This window comes from Meleagris gallopavo, chromosome 17 (genome assembly GCF_905368555.1).
Source record: "Meleagris gallopavo chromosome 17, MGAL_WU_HG_1.1, whole genome shotgun sequence".
In the NCBI taxonomy this organism is placed as follows: Eukaryota; Metazoa; Chordata; class Aves; order Galliformes; family Phasianidae; genus Meleagris; species Meleagris gallopavo.
The window spans coordinates 2,041,961-2,063,154 of record NC_139420.1 but is presented as its reverse complement, the minus strand read 5'-3'; the positions used below and the strand labels follow the sequence as shown (position 1 = coordinate 2,063,154).

The 21,194-nt window shown below is 48.2% G+C and overlaps 1 protein-coding gene across 43 annotated transcripts in view; it reads right to left on the bottom strand.

The window, feature by feature from the left end:
• The window catches only part of GALNT9 (polypeptide N-acetylgalactosaminyltransferase 9), a 471,542-nt gene extending 452,825 nt beyond the window's left edge, over window positions 1-18,717 (bottom strand). The window contains exons 1-8 of one of the 43 annotated variants that reach the window (XR_014886973.1): window positions 18,343-18,627; window positions 17,290-17,817; window positions 16,707-16,772; window positions 15,477-15,752; window positions 14,629-14,691; window positions 13,905-14,122; window positions 12,457-13,180; window positions 7,936-10,724 (exon numbers count right to left, since the gene is read on the bottom strand). The gene's annotated coding sequence lies outside the window, so the exon portion shown is untranslated. Of the gene's footprint in view, window positions 1-1,400; window positions 10,725-11,769; window positions 12,248-12,456; window positions 13,181-13,904; window positions 15,753-16,706; window positions 16,790-17,289; window positions 17,818-18,342 lie in introns of those variants that run through there. The other 42 variants (XR_014886972.1, XR_014886975.1, XR_014886974.1 and 39 more) reach the window with 42 other exon arrangements.
• Between the last annotated feature and the right edge of the window lie 2,477 nt (window positions 18,718-21,194).

Below are 21,194 nucleotides of genomic sequence, written 5' to 3'. Positions count from 1 at the left end.
CCTTAAGTGAGGTCTAAGAGAGGTGCAGCCCGGCTCCACCCCTTCTGGTCACACAGCTGAATTGCCTTCACCTGTGCTGCCAGGGCTGACCGGGTCCTTTCCCCAGGTGCTCAGTGAGTGCTTCAGGCCATGACCCAGCAGTTAATTACCGCTCAGGGCTTCAGGCTCAGAATTGCATTCTGCTTTATTCCCCCATGACCCTCTCAAAAGAGAATGCCCTTGCTTATTACCCCTCCTACAAAGCAATGCCCATGACCTTAGCCTGTCCTGCCATGAGCACAACAGCAGGCAATGGCTGCAGCCTCATCCACCAGCAAAGACCCCTGTGGACACACGCCCAGCTGAGCCCTCACCTTGCAGCAGCACAAAGCCCAGCCCCTGCCGTGGCCTTAAATAGGAAATTCAGATCCTCTACTGCTAACCACGGCCTCCCATCCTTCCTCCCCTCATTCATCAAAAATGAGATGCAGCCCAACAAATCAGCTAACGATTAAACCTAACTTCCAGGGCTGGGAGCATTTCAGGCCCCCATTTGCCACAGTGGGAGGAAGCCCCTTCCCAACAGCACTGAGAGTGCCGATGGGACTGCCCTGCAGTTCCCCTCACCTGCTCACCCCCGAGCTGCAAGCCTCCTGCTTGCTGAGCTCAGAGATTATTCTGCTAGCCAGGAAACCATGTGAGAGTGGTGGCGAGACCTGAAGTGAAAACAAAACTCGAGACAAAAGCATTCAAAGAGGCTGTGAAACGGCTCCGATTAGCAGCAGGCGACAAAGCGGCTTTCAACCACGGCACACACCGCCCTCCCTTAGCTGCCGCTGCAGAATGGATTTGCTGAACTCGAGTGCCAAGGGAAAAAAATAGAATTTGATCCAAAGAGCAAATCCTACCAACACAGGAGGCTCAGCCCCGCTCCTATCCTCCAGCTGACCCCGGGGATGCTCACTTTTATTTCTCCACTTGGAACGGCGCACGGTGACATCACTTCATTGCCTATGGGAACAAATCGGTGCTTCCCTACTGCTCGGCCCGGCAGCAGCGAGCTGTGGGGCAGCGCGACGTGATAGCCCCCAGCAAAAAGCAGAGATGTGTTAATGAGAGACGTCCCTCTGAGTCACAACACTGCAGGGACCCGCAGTGTACGGTCAGGGCTATCCGCCAGCCTTGCTTGGGGACTTCCTTAAGGTCAAGCCCTGCTCTTAGAATTGCCCATCTGTGAGCAGAACAAACACTTGGCCACGTTTGTGCGCTCAAGCTGGAGATGATTCACTCGTAATGACTTTCAGAGGGAAAATTATATGAGTAATACTTTGAGAAAGAAGGTATGAAAAACACAGGGAGGGAAATTTGTGATGTATTTAATAATTATGAGCGCTCACAGCATCATGATACTCATACAGAACCGCTTCCAGCGTTCCCAATTATTGCACCGTGCTGCTCCAGAGCGTGCTAACCCTAAAATGCTCAGCAAATACATTTGTGCCACTCAGTCCTATCAGTGTTTAGAGAATGTCTTGGAGCACATTAAACACTTCAGCTGCTAAAGCGAGTGTCAGTGCTGTCCCAAGAGCCTCTGAAGTAAATGATGTCGTTAACCACATCATGGGAATACCCGTATTAATCTCCCGGCTCTGTGCAAACCTGCTTTGCGACAGCAGAGCCACAGGTGCTGAAGCTCTTACACTTGGATTTACAGCACGCTGAGACACGGAGCAGGGCTGGGCAGAGGTGGCCCTGTGGGTGCCAGGGGACAGCAGTGGGATGCTGTGCTCCCGGCCTCCAGCTGCTCCTCACTCCTTGCCCTGTGTGCCAGACCTTGCAAAGCACCGCATGGCACCAGGGCTCCTGACACGGCCGTAATGTAATTTTGCATGTGTTAATTTCATTTCTTGGCTTTGCTTAGTATCAGTTATTATTCTGCTGAGACTATGAGCAGGAATGGGTGAAGCTGGTTCAGAGAAAACAGCCAAGCCCATGCCTTTCATTTCCCCTCTCTTTCCAGCTGCTGCGACCTTTGCCCATTATTAGAACCAAAATTGAAATCAGCCTGCTCTTTCCGAGCCTCTGAAATATTCAGCTCTGAGTCAAATATACGAAAGAAGGGAACTGATTCAGACCACCACAAGCTGTTGTTTCAGTTCCACCATAGAGCAGTTCCAGCACCATCAGCTCTTTTCTTTCCTCTCCAGCCCATATGGATGCTATTGGCATCGAGAACCCTGCAGCCCCACAGTCAGTGCTTCCATCCCCAACTGACCCTCTTTGTCCCAGGTGGGCTGGTCCCTGTCCATCACTGCCCAGTTGGGACCCCAGCACCGTCCTGCAGCTGAGCCAGGCACAGTCCCTTGGCTCATAGCAGCCAGCTAGAGCTTCATCCCTTGGCAAAGGACAGAAGTCCTACTTGAAGGGCTGCAGCATTCAGTCTCGCTTCAGTCTAGCTCGTCCCAGCAAAGAGCTTGGACATCACTGCAGTTCTGGATGGGGACAAATTGTGCCGATGTAAGTGCTTTCTCCAATCTCACCATGCCTCAGGAACAGGGTGTATGGGGCTGCTGAATCACGGCCTGAACCTCTGATTGATCACCTGAGGTGAGCAATGAGTCAGCCACAGGAGCACAGGTGAAGGCAAATCACCTGTGCTGCAGGAAGGGGTAGAGCCTGGCTGCACCTCTCCTAGAGCCATTTAAGAGCTGGCTGCCAGTAGGGAAGGATCTCTCTGGAGATCTACTCCACCAGAATCTATTTTGTGAGCCCAAGATAGGGTGAGTGTCTTTCTTTCCTTACTCCAATATAACAATTACATCAGCCAAGCTCCTGAATATACTATACCATCTGTATATCTATTGATTATACACAGGGGCTTGTGATTGCACAGTGACATTGGTGTAGCTACACTCACACACACTTCTCCAGAGCCAAGCCCCCAGGAGAAAGGTTGTTATTTGTGCTCTGAGTCATGGAGTGCCTTGTCCAATTGTTCTTAAGCCTGATACTGATCCGTATTTTTGTTAAGAGCATAAATGTAGCAGCTGAGCAAGTCACTGGGAAGGCAAGTTTAGGGCTTTTTTCTCAAAGCTGATTTCAAAATATTTTCCAGCTCTGCCTTCTTTACTGTAAATACACCACCCGGGTTCCAGGGGCCTTGGGGTAAGGCGCCTGGTGTTGTAAGGAAGCATCTCCTCTGCCAGATCTGACATTTGAGAAGCTCCTACTTGCAGAACAACACAGGCACCTGTTGTTTGTTTTGGCAATCCCGAAATCGCGGTGTTCCCAGCACGCAGGCACGGGCTCAGGGAGAGCTCGAGCGCTCAATACTGAAAGATATCATGCTATTTAAATAAAAAAATCCTCTGTGGTTCAGCAAAGATTGCATGGAAGTACTACTTTGCAACTGTCAAATAGCTGAGATTCAGGCCCAAAGGTGAAGGAAGTTTTCTGTTCTTGTCTCCATCGGGAGGAAGGCCTGCTTGCCAGGTCTGTGCTGAACAAACCTGCTGGGAACAGAGGCGGTTCTGGGTGAGGAGAGCTGGGATTTGCTCTGGAGCACCCTTCCCCACCCAGTCTCATGGAACCCAACCACGTCACAGTGCCCCTACCCATTGGCAGGGACTCATCTCCTCTGCTAGGATCTGGGTCACAACATCATGCCAGCTAGGCTGGAACAGCATCTGTGCCAAGGCTTTTTTGCACTCTTCCAGAAAAGCAGCAGACCCAGGGATGCTAACTGCAGAGCTGTGCAGGAAATACCAGCCTGCTGCCTTCGCTCTTGGCTTCTCACCTGAAACACCTTTGTTTTGTACAGTCTTTATGCAGAAAATTTTTTCAGACACCCACGACAGTTGTGATTACTCACCTTAATGTTCAGCATTTATCCATATCTATCTCACAGTAGTTAACATACACAAGTCAGCCAGGCTTAGCAAATCTTTGCCCTTTCCTACATTATCGATCTGACATTTTCTCTGGAGTATTTCAACTGAGAATTAAATTAATGCCGTATCTACGGACGTTACCTGGTTCAGACAGACCAGGACTCAGACTGGCACACCTTCTGCTTAGTCAGTCACAATTTCCCTTTATTAATCCATGAATTCTTGTTGTTTCTTCAAAGCAGAAGATGCCATTACTGGAAAGCACCGGACCCATCACCCCTGCCACTTTCCAGCTCACCCCGAAGGAGCTCTGCTCTCCTGGCTCTGCTCCCTTCTTTGCCTCTCCTGTTGCCAGGTTAAACATTAGTTAAACATGGTTTTCATTGTTAAACATTCCATTTTGCCATCTGCTTTCACGTCATGGCAATGCCATTGAGGGATCAGCAGGAAGAACCATGGACTTCCAGAAAGGCTGCTTGGCCTGGGGAAGAGGTGTCCTCCACGTGGACTGCACCGCCTTCCCGGATTTATAAGGCTTTCTTTGGTATTTAATAAAGATGGCTGTTCTGACAATAAAGAGAAACATCTGCTGCCCTGTAAGAGCCTAGCCTGCTCCAGCAGCCTCTGTGCTTCCTTCTTCAGAGAGCAGTTTGGATTGATTAAGACTTGAGCAAATACCTTATGCTTCGATACATCCCTGCCTTTATTGAAATCGTACCTGAAATCTCACAAAAACCCACCGAAACAAAATACTGCATTAAATGAAAGTCTGGAGGACATGTGAAGGCCCGAAACATCAAAGAAGTATTTTCAAGGACAAAGACTCCATCCAAAGGCTTTTAAGTTGCTCCAGATACAAAGGAGGCCTTTGGATGAGGTCTGCAATGGTGCTGTGCACAGGACAGGGCTTTGCTTGTGACTGAGGGCAGTCCCAGTTTGTACACACACAAACTTCATGCAGGTTAACCAGGGCAAGACCCCCAGGGTTTGGCTTGTGTTCTGTGCCCAACCTGAGGGTGAGAGGGGCCGTGTGCTGCCAGACAGCTCAGAGGTAGCATGGGAAGCAGAGGACACCATAGCATCACAGAACCAGGCTTGGTGCTGGAACAAGATGCATATTCCATTTATTTGCAGGAACAATAGAAAACACACATACACACACAAAAGCAAAAGAATCTGCACTGATGCCTTTTATCACTTCTAAGGCTCTGAATAGGAACCAGTGCAGACTTGTTGGCTCTGAGTACAAAACACCAGTAGGTAAATAAAAATGCCACATAGCAGGAGTTGGAACTAGATGACATTAAAGGTCCCTTCCAACTCAAACCAGTCTATGATTCTATGTATTGCCACAGGCTATTCCTCCTTTTTTAGATATGGAATATCTAAAAAGAAGCTTTTGCTGTAAGATACCACTTGCTTCTTTTAAAGTCCTCTGCTTTGCATTTGTAAAAAGAAAAGCAGTGATAGAAGCTGATAAACGTTAGTGTTGATAAGTGCACTGTGCTCAGTAAAGCTGTGGGGCATTCAGGCAGATGACTGCTCTTGGCAGAAGCATCTCAACCTGCAGATGAAGCCCAGCCAAACTGAGGCTTAGGGCACAGCTGTGGGGCAGCAGCTGGAGCACAGTGCCTGCAGAGCATGGGCAGCTGCCCAGCCCTAGCACTAACAGCTCTAAACCACCACCTGAATAGCCCCATACAGCAGAACAGTCTTCTTTGTTGTGGAGAGAAGGAAATGATGCGCTACACTCCCTCGCGCAGCTTAGCTGACGTTTAGAAATAATCCGCCTTACTTCTGCTAGCAAGTGGGAAAAAAAAAAAAAGCCTTGCCTCCACTCACCCAAATCTTCCAGTTGTGTCAAACCATGTGGTACCTTTTGTGGTGCAGACAAAATGCACACTAGGGATTAAGTCAGGAGCATCCTCACCCTCCATCTTTTATTTCCCAATGTCTACCTGGTGTGAGCGTGAACATTTGAGTCATTCCCCTGCTGTAGTTTAATTGCTGAAATTGCATTACAGGACTGAAGGAGAACACAAAGCACACAAATCAACGCCCAGAAGCATCACAACATCCCCCCCGTGATCCACTTCTCTTTGCAAAGAGGAAATCACTCCAGGTCAGCTTCTGCACAGCCACTCATTCAGCCAAGACAAGAGAACTGCTGGAACAAATAATTGAAGAGTAATATGATAAAAACACAACATTAGCAGTAACAGCCTTTACAGATCAGCTCCTGAAGGAGATGCACTCAGTACTGCACATTCCCCACTTGCAGTCATTTTCTTGCTACAAAGAGATTTGCTGAAGACTTGAGCCCTAATCAGCATAGTGTAACAGTACCTACAACATTTGTATTTGTATGCTGATCTGCTGTGGCTAGATGAAGGCTTTGGCTCCCAGGGGAACCCAAGGCACAGTTTGATCATCCCTGCTCCAAGTAAGTCCATGCTAGTTAGTTACACAGGGAGCCTTTGGTTTTCTTTTTAATATCAAAGACAAAAAGGCAGGGGCTTGTCTGTGCCCAAGCTGGTGACCGCCCTCTGCTTCAGAGCCACTTTGCACAGAACACATGAGCAGCCAAGTGTAGAAGTGCAGCACCTATCAACTCGTGCTGCTGTTTCCAATGTAATCAAGGTGAAATAATCAAAGCCAGAAGCCTGAAAGGGAAGAGCACCTGCTACTCCCACAGCCACCATCTCCCTTTTCCTTTATCTTGGGCTTCTGACTCTTTAATCTGTTGTGGAATGTCATTTAATTAAGCATTTCCAGGGTTCACTCTAGGCCATGGGATTAAGCAGTAAGCAGGCAGCTCTGGCCTGAAGCTGCGATAATTAAGGCCGCAAAGGACAGCTTGGCACTTGGTCTAATCAGGGAGCCAAAAGAAATATGCCAGAGCTGGTACTAAATATTACCACAGTAGAAGCATCCTGACTTAGTAGGAATTCTCAGATATCTCCCAATCATACAAGGAACAAATTGATCCAAAGTGCACTTTTCAATCCAAAGTAGACCTCAGCCCCCGGATGTGCGGGCAGCTCTGCAATGCCAACCCTCCTGCTACCAGCAATTAGTGCAGCTGTGCTGACATGGACAGGTTCTTGATCCCTGCTGGTGGAGCCATCGTGCCACCAGGACAGCTGTGCCCATCCCTGCACACCACAGAGCCTGACCTTGATGTTGCTTTGCTGAAGCCAAGTGCAGGTCAGGGCTCCAGCTGGTGAGCTGGCACGTTTCCACCAGCTCCAGAGCAGCCGCTTCTGCCAGCAGCAGGCATGGGCTGACCAGGGCAGCAGGGTTCCTGCAGCACGTGCTGAGTGAGCTGGGGAAAGGAAGAGAAGAAGCAGGCTCCATTCAGCATGGCTGATAGAAGTTTTCTTCTCTAACATTCACTTTAGCAGTGGTGTTATTACTTTTACTCGAGCGCTTTGATTTCAGCCACAGGAGATGTCACAAATTACTGTTTACAAAACTTAACACGAGGGGGCTGTCACTACTTGCTAGGAGATGAGGATTCAGCAGCTGAGACCCCTGTCTGGAGGCAGGAGGAGGGCAGACTTGGAGCAGAGGTGGAACTAAGGGAGCTCAGATTGCAGCAGGGAGGCACACTGCACCACTGCTATGTCCCCATGCCAAAAGGAACAAAGAGAATGGTGCAGAAGGGGCTGGCTGGTCAGATGCAGCTTCTTCTGTGATCCAATGGCTCAACAGCATTGCTTGTTGGCTGGGACAGCAGTTCCTAGAGGTTTCCTGCCCAGCTGGAAGAAATCTATTTTCCACTTGGGCTAGTTAAAAAGACAATCTGCAGAAGAAATGCAAATCTGACAGTAGCATGACATTAAAAATCCTTCAGTCAGCAAAGAAATACAGTCAACATGAATTCACAGAAGATGCAGAGTATCCATGAGAAGTGGGGCACCCCAGCACAACCAACTGCCCCCACGCACCGTCACCAAGCAAACACACATCACTAGAACCAACCCAGCAGTGATCCTGACTGCCTTTTTTTTTTTTCCCCTTTTTCTTTCCTTTTTTTTTTTTCTCCCCTTAAACCAGCACAGACTTCTCTGAGCTCTGAAAGCCATCTCAGAGCCACGGGTGCAGTGTGTGGTCCCCATCAGAAACCCCCTCCAGCCTTTCAACATGAGTGCAAATTTTGAGCTCCGCAACTGCATTATCACTGCACCACTTCTTAATCAGTTCAAGGTACTGATGCTTAAATATCTCCTGCACTAAAAAGCAATCGCTGTTTAGATTTTTTTTTCTTTAAGAAATCATTATAACATTCTCATAATTACTTATCTTTCAGAGGAAGATAAGCCAGACAGCTGCTATTTCAAAGGACACTTTGTGCACATTGCTCGAGCAGTCACATGTGAAGCAGAGCGGATTCTCTGGAGTTCAGGAACCTCCTTCTCTCCAGCCCTGCATGGCAGCACTGTGCCCAACTCCCACGGCTCTCCCAAGTGGGTCCACTCCCATCTCCGCACCCTTTGGTGAAGTTACCAGGAAGAAGCAGCACACCAGAATCCAGGCAGCTATTAACCAACACTTTTTGTTTCGGAATGGTTACTCAGACGTTTACAGGAGCTTTGTGTCTCATCTCTCACACCCCTCTGCAAAACATGACCTGCCAGTGATTCCCTGCTATTTCCTCAGAGCCAAAGCTGTTCTTACAACCAATGGAAGTTCTGCCACAGTGGAGAAGAGCAAATGAATAAAAAGAGAAGAAAAGTGGAGGGTGGAGAGGGACCCAGGATCTCACCTGATTGCAATTGTTGTCCCCAACACAGCACAGTGATTTCCCACCACTTACAATTTAAAGAAACTCCTAATGCAATTCCAGTGCTAAAGCTGGTACTTAATAACACAAAGACTCCCTGATGCTGTTAGCACAGCTGGACTGCCAGTTCTGAAATGTCAGCTTTCTTCCCTGTGCTGCAGAAGCTGTACTGTTAATTTTGACATCTGTTTTTTAGTGAGATGTATTTCTTGCAGAGCAAATGCACACTGACAAATCTGGGGCCCTCTGTGTATTTTGGTAAATTGCAATCCATTATGAATATATATCTTCCTATAATGAAATGTTAGCTTTGCTGCTGTAACGCAAGCTGTCCAACTATCTGGTGGGAACATTTAACAACAACAATAATATTTTTACTGAGGATAACACCACTACCTCATTTAGGCAGCCCCGGTGCATCCTCCTGGAGCACTTTCCCCTGATATATTAACAGTTTAACAGCACACAGGTGAAAGCAGCTGGGTGATAGTTACATAAAACACTGCCCTGGCAGCTCAGAGCCTCCCTGCAGAGGAGGCAGGACAGCACATGTCTACTGTAGTTCTCCCTGGGACCTTACTGATAGCCAACATTGTGCATCACAGCCATCCAAAAAAGGCACAGATCTGTTGCTGTGCTGCTCACCTCTGGATGCATTTTGAGGGCTTGGGGGGGCAGCGATAGGTATGGTGAGATATCCTTCCTGCAGGAAAAGGACAAAACGCTCTGTGCTGTATTCAGACCTGACTTCACCCAAGGTCTGTTTGTATCAGTGGCTCTGCTCAAGTTGAGCTCAGATGGGTATTCCATTGAACCACCTCCTGTCAACAGGACAACCTTCCACAGGCCCTCATGGCAGTACGGTCACCCTTATTCCCCACACTGGCACTGATTTTGCCCAGCATCTCCCACCAGCCCTGGTATCAGGCAATGAGGAACCTCCCCAGCAGTCCACGTGCAGAATGCACACAGTCACATTCAGCTTTACATGGCTGCCTTAGCCGAATTACAGGTTTTCATTTCTTCCAAATCACTCACCACACTTTGCACTAGCACAATCTGGAGTGACATCCAGCTTGTCTCGGTACTCTAAGCATTGAAATCTAGGGGTAGTCAGGACCTGGCTTTTAATCTCACCCAGCTATTAAAGCAGTACTCAAAAATCCTACTTAAAAATCAGTTTACATCATCTGTGTAACAATCAGAAAGAACAACGTGGTGGATACAGGAGTTGTAATGACAAAGGGACTAACATGATGGAAAGGGACTACAAAGAAAAAGAGAAGTGCTCACCCATCTCCGAACATCCAGGCTTACAAGAAAGACTCCACAAAAAAGGGATCTCCAACCACAGATCCTTCCCCAGTGGCAGTCAGCCCTTAAGTGAGGTCTAAGAGAGGTGCAGCCCGGCTCCACCCCTTCTGGTCACACAGCTGAATTGCCTTCACCTGTGCTGCCAGGGCTGACCGGGTCCTTTCCCCAGGTGCTCAGTGAGTGCTTCAGGCCATGACCCAGCAGTTACCACACAGTGTTATTACGGAAGGATTCATCTTCACACTGTTCCACTGCACAATGCCTTTCTATGTGGTTGTGCAGCGTGCTTAAGGGCTTCTTCTTCGAGATGCAAAGCTCACAGCTGAAAGCCTTCACTGGCACTGAGGATCTGGATGGGACCCAGAGAGCAGAAGAGAATATTGGTTCCTAACTTTCCTATTTGAGCGTGATGTGCCCCCAGGCTTGCTGCCTGTCTTAGCAGAAGCATTATCTCCTGTTTAGGCATGACAATATTTGTCAAGTGTAATGCTCATTAGTCTGCTGTGTGGACAGGCTCGCAGTGTATAAACACTCCGAAAGATCAGGTGGGGACTAAAGGTCTGCTTTTTGTAGTCAATTATAGCCATCAACGTTAATGATGCCACCACAGAGAGCCAGGCAGGAAGAGAAGTGCTTCTCGGAGGTGAGGCTTGACATCATACCTGGGCTGCGAGGAGCTGGCGATGAAAACATAGCGTGCACCTCCAGCCTTCATCTCACCCTCTCAGTGATTCATTTCAAGAACAGTCTAGTGGCTTTAAAAAAAAAAAACAACAACAACAACACGGTGAATAAAAGACAAGCTTTCTAACCTCAAGTGCATTCTCATGTATTCTTCAGAATCCGCGCTGTTGATGATACTTCAACCTGGTATTTAATCACAAAGAGAAAAAGCAGCACAGAGGCTGAAAGTTTCCCATCTCTGTCTCTGACGGTACTTTTTCCCAGCAAAGCCTGAGATTTCCCAGCAAAACCGAGCTTTTTAATGGCATTTGCTTGGAGATAGTGCTTGTCCCACTTACTGCTAGGAAAAACAGGAAGCTTTTTGCCCTTGGAGAATTTCATCATTATTTTAATTATTTTAAAATTATTTTCAAAGTGCAGCTATACTTTTCCAAATCTCTTTCACAAAGAAAAAAGTAACAAAATTTAGAAAGATCAAATCACTTGAATTCTTAGAGAAGCAGGTAGAGTTGGGGTTACTCAAAAACTGGTTCTCAAGGTGAAGGAAATCCCTGCTGCAAAACTGACCATATGAGAGTCACCCCATGTGGCAGCATCCCACATACTGCCAAAGGAGGAGAGGAGGAGCACTCCCTTATGCTCCGTCCCATCGAAGGGCAAACTTCAGGAAAAGCCTCATCATGAAAGAAAGCAGAAATAGCACGCAGTTCTGAAATCCTCATACAGTTCCCCATCCTGCTGGACTGCCATAAATACAACGGAGCGTGAGACAGCAAGAGTGTGTCCTGAAACCCCACTGAAATCTGGCACGTGTGTCACCGTCCCTATAAATGCCATCCACGTAGAGCCAGGTAAGAATGGATACTCCCAGTTAAAAACTAAGCTCCAAAATGCATTTTCAACTCTTCCCTAAACAGGAAGTTTCTTAAGCATGCGCTTAATTTTAAGTAGAACCACGAAGAAGATGTATTTCAGTTTAGGAACCGATTTACTGCTTTGCTAAGGAGGAATGCTTTGATCAGAGTCATCATTTGCTTAGCCCGTGGCCATTGATTTCAATTTAATTGGCAACCATCATCTTTGCAAATGCAGCAGAATTGAGCATCAATATTATAGTCGGTGACATATTCCATTCCTTTAATTGTATTTGCTGGCCAAAACAGGACCCAACATGTAAGGTTATTTATGTACTCATCCACAGAGCAGATTGCACAGCAAACAGCAGCATTCAGTCTTTGATGCATTCCCTAAAAAGAAAGCCACGTTCTCTCTAAGAGAGGTGCAGCTCAGGCAGTAATTCAAACTCTCAGCATCCATGAAATCCTGCAATCCATTTACGCCTGCTTTGTAGAAGTGATGTTTGCGTGGTGGTCTAAAGCCTTTTCTTTTTCTCTTTTCCTTTCCAGCATGTGCTCTTGTACTTACCAGGGCACTTACAGTATTATTTAGGTTGCTGCCTGCAATATTTTCAAGCTACTAGAAGACAGTTTCTTCGACATTTTCATAATGTTTTGAAATGCTGATGAGGATTTAGCATTAAAATTAATGGCAGCCAGCCGTGGTCTTTCAGATGTGAAAGACTGCACAGTATTTTCTGAGGAAAAAAGAGAGGGGGGAGAAGAATGGAGATATAAATAGCCAGTCTTGCTTTTCTCCAGGCAGGATCCTTTTAATCATGTAAAATAGATTTTAAAGATTAAAGACTCTAGGCTCTGTTCTGCCTTTGCTCATGACTCGTATCACAATTTTTTTGTATGTAATTTGAATGAAAAAGGACACACATGGTGTTTCCATTTGCATTACCCTAAACTGGAATTCCCCCCCGAAGGATGGAGCCCCTTCCTCCTCCGCAGTGAGGGCAGAGCCACACACATCCAAATCCTCACCCCACTTCTGAGGCCGGACCTTCCATTTTCAGAGATTCAATTCAGGGCTACGTCCTAGATACAGAAAAAGAGACAGAAGAATTACTGGTCCAGCAGCTCCGTCTGTATATGCATGAGCCGCAGTCCCAGTTTCCATCCAGACATCAGAGCGCTGATGGAAATCCTGCGCTCAGTGGGACGGGAGCGGATGGCGGCAGGCAGTGCCTGGGGCCTCCTCGGAGCTGCAGTGGGTTCTGCAAGCTGCAAGACAGCCGCTTGTTGGAGCCTCTGCTGCACCAGAGAGCAGGCAGCCCTCCTTGTGGGACCACTGGGAGCCAGCAGTGGTGAGCAGGTATTCTTCCTGCTAGATATTGCTTCAGAATAGCAGGGAAGCAAAGGATGCTGTCGGACACAGATACATCTTCCAATGGCATTCGGGATTCACCTCGAAACCTTTCTTGTCAAAGCCGAGACTGGTTTCTGGTGGGCTTCATTTCCAAGGCTTTGAGGAGCAGAGTCTGCTGTTCACATGGCAGATGAGAATATATAAGGAAACATAAGAGCAGAAAGGCAATGTTCGGATATCAGGAACTGTCTCGGTTCTTAGCAGCAACTTTCCAGGGACAGCATGGCCTGAATGAAAATAAATATGTGCAACCTTCCTACAAGAAAATAAAACACTTCTGTAATTGCAACAGCTCTGCCTTGGCAGCCCTGGCAATGCAGCTGACAAAGTACAGCGTGGGCAGTGTCAGAGCATCCTCCCACATGTGCCTGCAGCCCCAAATATAAGCAGGGCTAAGGGCAGTTTGCTCCCCCTGCCCTGGGCTGACAAACGGCCGTGCCTCAGTCAGTTCCCTGTGCTGTGCTGCATGCACCCATCCATGAGGAACTGACCCAGAACCACTCTCCTTGCTGTGCAGATAGCACACATCTCTGCTCCGTCGCAGACTGCAGATCTGTTTCAAGGTCCTGACCCGAGTTTTTAAAGCCCTTAATAGGCGACAGCCTAATGAACCTTGGAGACAGCCTCTTAGTCTGCAATCCAAAGCAACAGCTGGGACTGCTCAGGGCAAGCAGGGCTGGCTGGGCTCTGGGCAAAGCCCTCCTTGCTCTCTCACAACCCTCTTGCTGCCCATGTCCCAGCTCTGCCTCTTACCATCTGTGACACAGTCCAGACTGGCACCTCAGACCTGCCGTGGCCTTTTTTACTATTGCTGCTGTGAGAGATTGGTTAAATATTGGCACAAGGCAAGGAGAAATGGAATTTTAGGAATAAACTCTTCTCCAGACTTTTGCAGAAAGCAGTCGTGGAGACACCATGCTTCCAGGAGTACGGAGAGAAGGGCTCCGTTCAAGCTGTACGAAGGCAGGGTTGGGAGATACCTGCTCGGCAAGTGGATCATCCCTGCTGGCGGCAGCAAGCAGAGCACAGGCACCAGAGCCCTGAAGAAACAGCCCTGGAGTTGCTGGGACCCACACAGCCCTGTGTTCAGGAGTCCTCACAGTGTGACCCTTCTGACGAGGACTGGCTGAGGCCATGGCAGCTGAAAGCAGAGGCAGCACCAGTGCTTCATATTTGTTAGGAGCAGCACAACATGCAGCTGTAAGAAGACATTCCCCATCACAGATGCATTAATGCTTGCTAATTTCCTTATCAGCTTCTTCTCACTCCTCCACATGCAGCCTATGCTCTTCTACCATGCAGCTATGAATAGAACGGCAGAATTAGCCTGCACCATAACTCCGGCTTGAAAACTCACCCGCACCTCCATCCTCCTTGCCACACACCATTTAATACTCCAGTATCAACTTTTAAATAGCTCAGAGGCTGAGGAGCTGACAGCAGCAGCTCATTACTCCCACAGCTCTAGCACCCTCTTCCCGCAGCCTTCCTCCTCCTCAGCAGCATTCCTCTCTGCCCATCCCCACCCCTGCCACACGCACAGCCACAGCAGGATGCACATCCCCAGCTCCCACCCAGCTGAAGCCCTCATTCTGCTGAGCAGCTCCTCCCGCTGCTCATCACCCTCCACCTTCAGTTGGTCACTGTGTCCGTTCAGACGTGTTCATCGGCTTTCACATCCTGCTCTTTTGTAAGCATGTGTACCTTCAAAAGAATGAGCAGGAATGACTGCAGCCACACCTATACTGGAAATGCCTGTGCCGCGATCTGTAGGTACATTCACAAAGAAAACCAAAGGTGTAAAGAAGTGAGTATCCAATCGTTTTGAACTTTGCTATCAGGTCCTTTTCTGGACCTGATGCTTTGAAGCACTGAGCTGCCACAGCCCCGGAGGGACCTGAGCTTCTCCTCACACACAAATAGAAATCAGGAGTAGCTCTATTGTAGGGAAGTGAATTATGCAGGTGTAACCTCGATGTGACAGAGGGCTCATGGGTGCCAGCAGAGACTGGAACAGGTGCCCTTTCATTTTTCACAGGGCGATTTTTCATTTTCAGCCACTTGGTTTGCACAGCTACATGAGCACATGCAGCTGTGATGCAGTAGGAGAGGAAGGCTGATATTGAGGGGAAATCACACACTTAGATCAATGCACGCTGCAGGTATTCAGCTGGAACCAAATGTGTTGGAAGCCATGTAAACCCCAGGGGGCTTGTTCACTAATCAATAAACACAAGGAATGTACGCCACTGAGTTATTGCTGGAGTGTTAATTGCAGCCATACAAGATGTCTCTTTTGCATTGCTAAAGACAGACAACATCGCAAACTTTGTTTTCACAAAATGGATATGGTAGGAAAAATGTATTTATATTCCCTCTCTCCAGTATGTTTTCAACTTTAGGAAAATATATAACCTGATTAAAAGCTCTCAGTGATGTCTCATGAAGGAAACAAAGGAGTTCACAGTGGTTCCAGTCCCCTGGTTTACCACTAGTGACATTTAAGCAGTCACCTGGGGAAAAATCCCAATGGGAGCACTGACAACACTTACCATTTGAAAAAGGTCAGGCCTTCTAGTCTTGCTTTGAATAGATGGTGCTGACCTTAAAAACCTTTCTGTCTCAATCTCCTTCCCTGTCAGAGGGAGGAGCTGATGACGAGAGGCCGGCCACGGCACACCTACCTGGGAAAGGCATGGGGCACAGAGTTCTTACTGCTCCTTTCCTTCTGGACCAATTGCAGGCAGCTCAGCTCAGCTGCGGCAGGTGCTGGGCAGCACTGGCACCAGTGCGGGGTACCGGCAGGGCACTGCTGCTTCCCGGGATGACTGTGTTGAAAACAAATGGTGAAAACTGTAATAGCAACCTAACCCAGGGTGGGCAGAGCACTCTGTGCAGTGGTGAACAGAACTTCCATCCTGAGGAATCCTCACTCATCACCTCAGCCTGCAGGACTGAGCGCTAATGTCATCCAAAATTTGGGAAGAGAAACTTCTAACCCCAATGGGGTGTCAGAAAGCCAACACTCCTTTATTCTTCATGATAAGTACCATGAACGTGCCCTCAGAGTTCAAGTTTTAGCAGGTAAGACATACATATGCAATACACTTGTATACATATTCATTATTTTCCAATAACTCATTAGCTAATATGCTAATGTCCTTCTGGGCATGTGTGGTACGGACCTCTGGTGGTTGTAGACCACTTATTTCCTCCCTATTTTTCCATCATCAGCTTCATCATGGTGACTTTTGGCTGACCTTTGGCTATTTTCCACAGTTTGGCAAATTTCCATTTCTTGTTATGCCTAATGAGCAACTTTCTATCTTAGTGCACTATAATCCAAAACAATGTATGTGAAATGCAAGGAAAAGGTCCTTGCACCTGGTGGATGCAGAGATAAAAGTCGTTTGTTGTGACTCCAGTGCTCCTGCGAAGCAGGATTGTTGAGAAAACCAAGGCTGTTCACACACCAAGCAAAGCTAAACTGGAAAGTTTCAGAACTAGCACTCATCGATTTGCTAAACTACTATACTGGTCCTTAAGCTAATGTACTGACCCCTATTGCTAAAGCAGCTGATATCACCATGCATACACCTGGCAGCCGCCAGCCCCCCGCAGCAGGACGCAGCCCTCAGGCCGGTCCCACAGCACAGCCTTTAGAGCAGCACACATCCACCCCACAGCTGAGACAGACAGCCCGCAGCAGCAATCCCAAGCACTGCCTCATGCTGGGGAATCGGTCCCTAACCACTGCAGTCACGAAAATGCAATAAACATACCCTAGGATTCCATTTTTAGTCGCTTTTTGATGCGGCACTGCAGTTTGTCAGCCTTTCTTGTCCCAGCTGGAACAGATAAATTGCTGATGCTTTTTAGGACCACTGGCATATGAGCACAATAGAAACATCACTCAGATATTGATGACTCACTCACACGAAACACTTCCAAAAACTGTGTTGCCATCGCAGCTAAACAAAGTGAACTAAATTAACATTTGCATGGAAGGAAAGGAGTTCATTTCCACATATTCAGCACTTAACCCAGTCTATGGCACCCCTGCAAAACTCGGCTGAAATAGAAACTCCCTTTGCTTCTCCTGAAAGTTTCATAGACCTCCACAGGCCGAACTCGGGTTTCAGGCTGGCAGCAAAGCCTGGAGCATCTCACAGGGTATGGGATTTCAGGACAGAAATTTCACACAGCTCTCACAGCTACTGGGACAGCTTCCCTGCGTCACAGCCCTACCGACCGCCAGATAACGGTCTGACTTTGGCTTACGCTGCCCCGGTACAAAAGCAACAGACCTTGTATTGTTTGTAAGTTGCAGCCCAACATAGTGCAAAGCTCACAGATGTCTCTTACCATTCCCAATGGATTCGATCGGCTCCTTCGTGGGAGACCTCCTCGCCAGCTCTCCCTCCAGGAGGGGAAGCAGTCTGCTGGAGCACGGCATGAACCCAGCTAACCTACAGAGGTAGAAATCCTTGCCAGGGCTGGAAATGCCACTGCCAGAGTCAAAAGCACAGAAAAAAATGACCTCATTTAGCCAGCAAGAAAACAACAACCAGCACATCTAACAGTAAGGCAGCGCTGACACACTGACTAATAACAAAAGGAAGAGCCCTCTGTCTGGAGAGGGATTAAGCAGATGACTCATGAAGTGGATCTGCTGCTGTCATCTCTGACTCAACATGATGCCGAAGCCCAGATACGACGTGATCTGTGTGTTGGCTCTGGGAGTTACGGCAGCAGAGGGATCAGCACCCCCAGCCCCTTCCCAGCACCGCAGCCATGGCCAGAGCCCAGCACCACAGATCCTTCCATCACAGCACCGCAGCAATCCTCTTCCTGCCTCCACGCTCTTCAGCTTCCTGCTATGCAATGACAAACCTGAAAACCCCAAAGCAGAACAGACTTCTTCAGGTCCCCCGTTACTCCGATACACCAGCCTGCTTGTTTTGTGCCTGAAATAAGTCAGCATTTCCTGCTGCGTAACCACTTTGTGAGGATTAACATTTAATGCACTTACAAACTGTTTGAAATATTATTTTTTCCCTCAAAAAAACCCTACTCCCCTAAGTTATAGTTCTTTCTTCAGCTTTGGAACAGATGTCTGCACCTCTGGCTGTGTTTAATGGCATCATAAGCCAGCACCTGAGAGCAACTTTTGGTGCCAGCTACTGGCTCTTACTCCATGCACAAATACCTCTCCTTCTTCAAACAGGAACACCCCTTTGTGCTCTTGCCCATTGCAACAGCTGAAACCCAGGCAGGCTGTGTGTATTTTAGAGCCCACAGCCTGACACACTGCACGAGAGCGCTTTTCCAACAGGCCAACCTCGCTCACAGAACCAGCGAGGGGGAGAACAGGATGTGTTCTTGAAACCAGGAGAAGAATAGAACGTTTATACATACCTGATGGATTTCATTAGATCCGGAGCCGTGCCTTTAACATAACTAACATGTGGCAACCACAGGGTCACCACAGTGAGTAAATCTGTCCTGCAGGAGGAAGCAGAAATGCAGCAGGGTTTGCTTCAGCTGTGAGGAAAGCATGCAGCAGTCGTCAGCACCGGCGGCAGCTGGGGGTGGTGGGGAGGAGAACTGAGAGTACGGAGCTGAGAACAGAAGCGTCACAGCGGTGGTGGGTGGGGAACCCAGCCAGCCCCCACTGCCACCGCTGCTTTCCGTGCTGAGCACAGCAGAGCAATGGAGCTGATAGTCCTTGCTCTCCTGGGAAAGGCTTGAGGTGGTCTTAAACAAGATAAATATATGTGAAGGCAGTTAATAACAACGTGACAGGGTATGCATTGAAATTTGCATGGAAAAAGCATGCAAAAGAGAGAGGCTGCAGTAAAGCTGGGTGTCTCTCACATTGCCCTGTTGTGGGAAGACTGCAGTTCTACAATTGCAGAATCATAGAGCAGCTTGGATTGGAAGGGACCTCGAGGATCATCAAGTTCCAGCTCCCAGATATTCCCACTAGCAATGCAGCTCCCTCGCTTCGGTCCCTAAACAGCTCAGATGTTACCAGATGTCCAAAATAAATCACCATCTTCCCATCGGTTTGGGGAATAGAAGCTATATGAAAGAAAAATAAAAAAATATGGCCTAATAGAGCATGGCAATTAAAGAACACTGGCACACTCTGGCCATTTCCAAAGAAATTGGGGTACCTTTCAGTTTGCTGCACACCAGTTCTGTATTTCACATCAAAGGGCTGTATGTCATTGACATTCCCCTGAGCAATCTAAGTGACAGGGCTCTCCAAGGTGCAGTAATAGGATGTAAGTGAAGAAGTGGATATTATTTTACTCGTGCTGTGATAATCAGAATGCACCACTGCCCAGCATCATAAACAGCAAAGCGAGAGGTATTAGCAGCATTTCAAACCCTGTGCACCGGGGGAAAGCCTAAAGGGGGTCCGAGGGGAGCAGAAGGAAGGAGAAATTGCATCCCCAGCAATAATGTAAACATCTAAATATAAACACTGAAAGCTAAAGCGGAGAGAACATGACAGTGCTTAAAATCTAAAGACTAGAGGAAATCTATTAGAGTTTGCTTTTCACCCCTCCGAGAAGGCAGCAGTAGTGGCACGAATTGCAAGCAGAGTGCACTTCTTAATAATCATCAGCATTTTAAAGGCGATCTTGGAGGTTTGCACAGAGACATTCTAATTAAGAGAAGAAATCAAGGCTTACTGGTCACCACCTGTCTGCAGCAGGGAGGGAGCCCATCACATATCCTGCACAGAACGGCATACACTGCACAACGTCAGGAGAAGGAAACAAGTGCCAAAGGCATGGCATGATGCATGCATTGGTTTCCTTTTCTCCCCGGCCAGGTTTCCTGCCCCCCCCCGGTCCCACAGCCCCCCTGGCACAGGGCTGAGGTGCGGTGCTGGGAGGCTGAGGCTGAGCAGGGCAGTGGGGCTGGGAGCAGGAGCTGCCTGCTGTAGGGACGGCTCAGCTCACCCCACACCTTGCCTGAACTAAAGAGGGCAAATAGATCATTGGTAAGGCAGGAAACAGGGAAAGGGATCATTACCTGCAATTATTTTTAAGGACTGTTTTAGAATTCCTTCCAATGTCAACCACGTGAGCTAACACTATGCAACCCGAGGAGTGCACAGAGGTTTCTCATTCCGGCAAAGGAGATTCTCACATGGATTTTCCAGGAGTCACCTGCACCCACTCACCTGTATGCATCCACAGGGCCCACCCAGCACCATGCAAGCTGCTCCCTCCCCTCCCCTTCCCTCCCCGAGCCCGCAGCACCTGCCATCTGCAGGAAACCAGATAGTAGGATAATATCCTCATGACTTTCTTCTCCAAAAGAGCAGTCAGGCAGTGGCATAGGCTGTCCAGGGAGGTGGTGAGTTCACCATCCCTCGAGGTGTTCAAGAAATGTGAAGACTGAGGAACATGGTCAGTGGGGGTGGTGGAGTGGGTTGGGGTTGGACTGGAGGGCCTTAGGTGGTCTCTTCTGCCCTGAATGACTCTGTGATTCTACGGAAAGGCCACAGGGTGCAGGGATGCACAGCCACCCTGCAGCTGGGGCCAGGTGGGAGGCAAAGGGCTGCGCTCCCAGAACTCTCCCAGGCTCAGTGGAATGGTTGGAGGTATTGGCAGGTCAGAGCATTCCTCTCCCCTCCTCAGTTTAATCACAGTACAACTTCCCAGTGCCATAGGATTATAATTGCAGGTCATTCCCAATTAACTTCTTGTGTCTTTTATTTCTCTACAGCCTTCCAAGGAGCAGGTGGCTGGTGCTATGTAGGATCGGAACCCAAAAGGAAAGAAATCCAGTGGAATTTATACCCACTTTGAATAAATAACTTTGCAGGCTAATATGTGAATTGCTCCCAAATTACTGAGGGCGATTGGATCAGTTTTGTACACCAAGCCAGTCCTCCTTTGACTCCAGATGCAAAATTACCGTTTTTCTGCTGAAAGGGTGATTTCATGCCACAACATGCATGACTAAGGTTTTCAGAGAAGACTTTTGTTTAGATAAGGACTAGAGATGCCCTGAGGCTTGTATTGTAATGCTATATGGATATATAGATGGAGAAGAATTTTGTCGGGCTGAGGGAGTGGTGAGATGTTTATCTGCATGATTACTTACTGACAGACACTGGGAACAACGAGATCCTCCCCGACCTTCCCTCACCCCGGCCTGGTTTGGGAGGCAGCAGCAGCCTGCTCTGCAGCACCTGGTCCTGGGCAGCCGCACTGCATCTGCTTCCTGCACACACTGCCATCCAG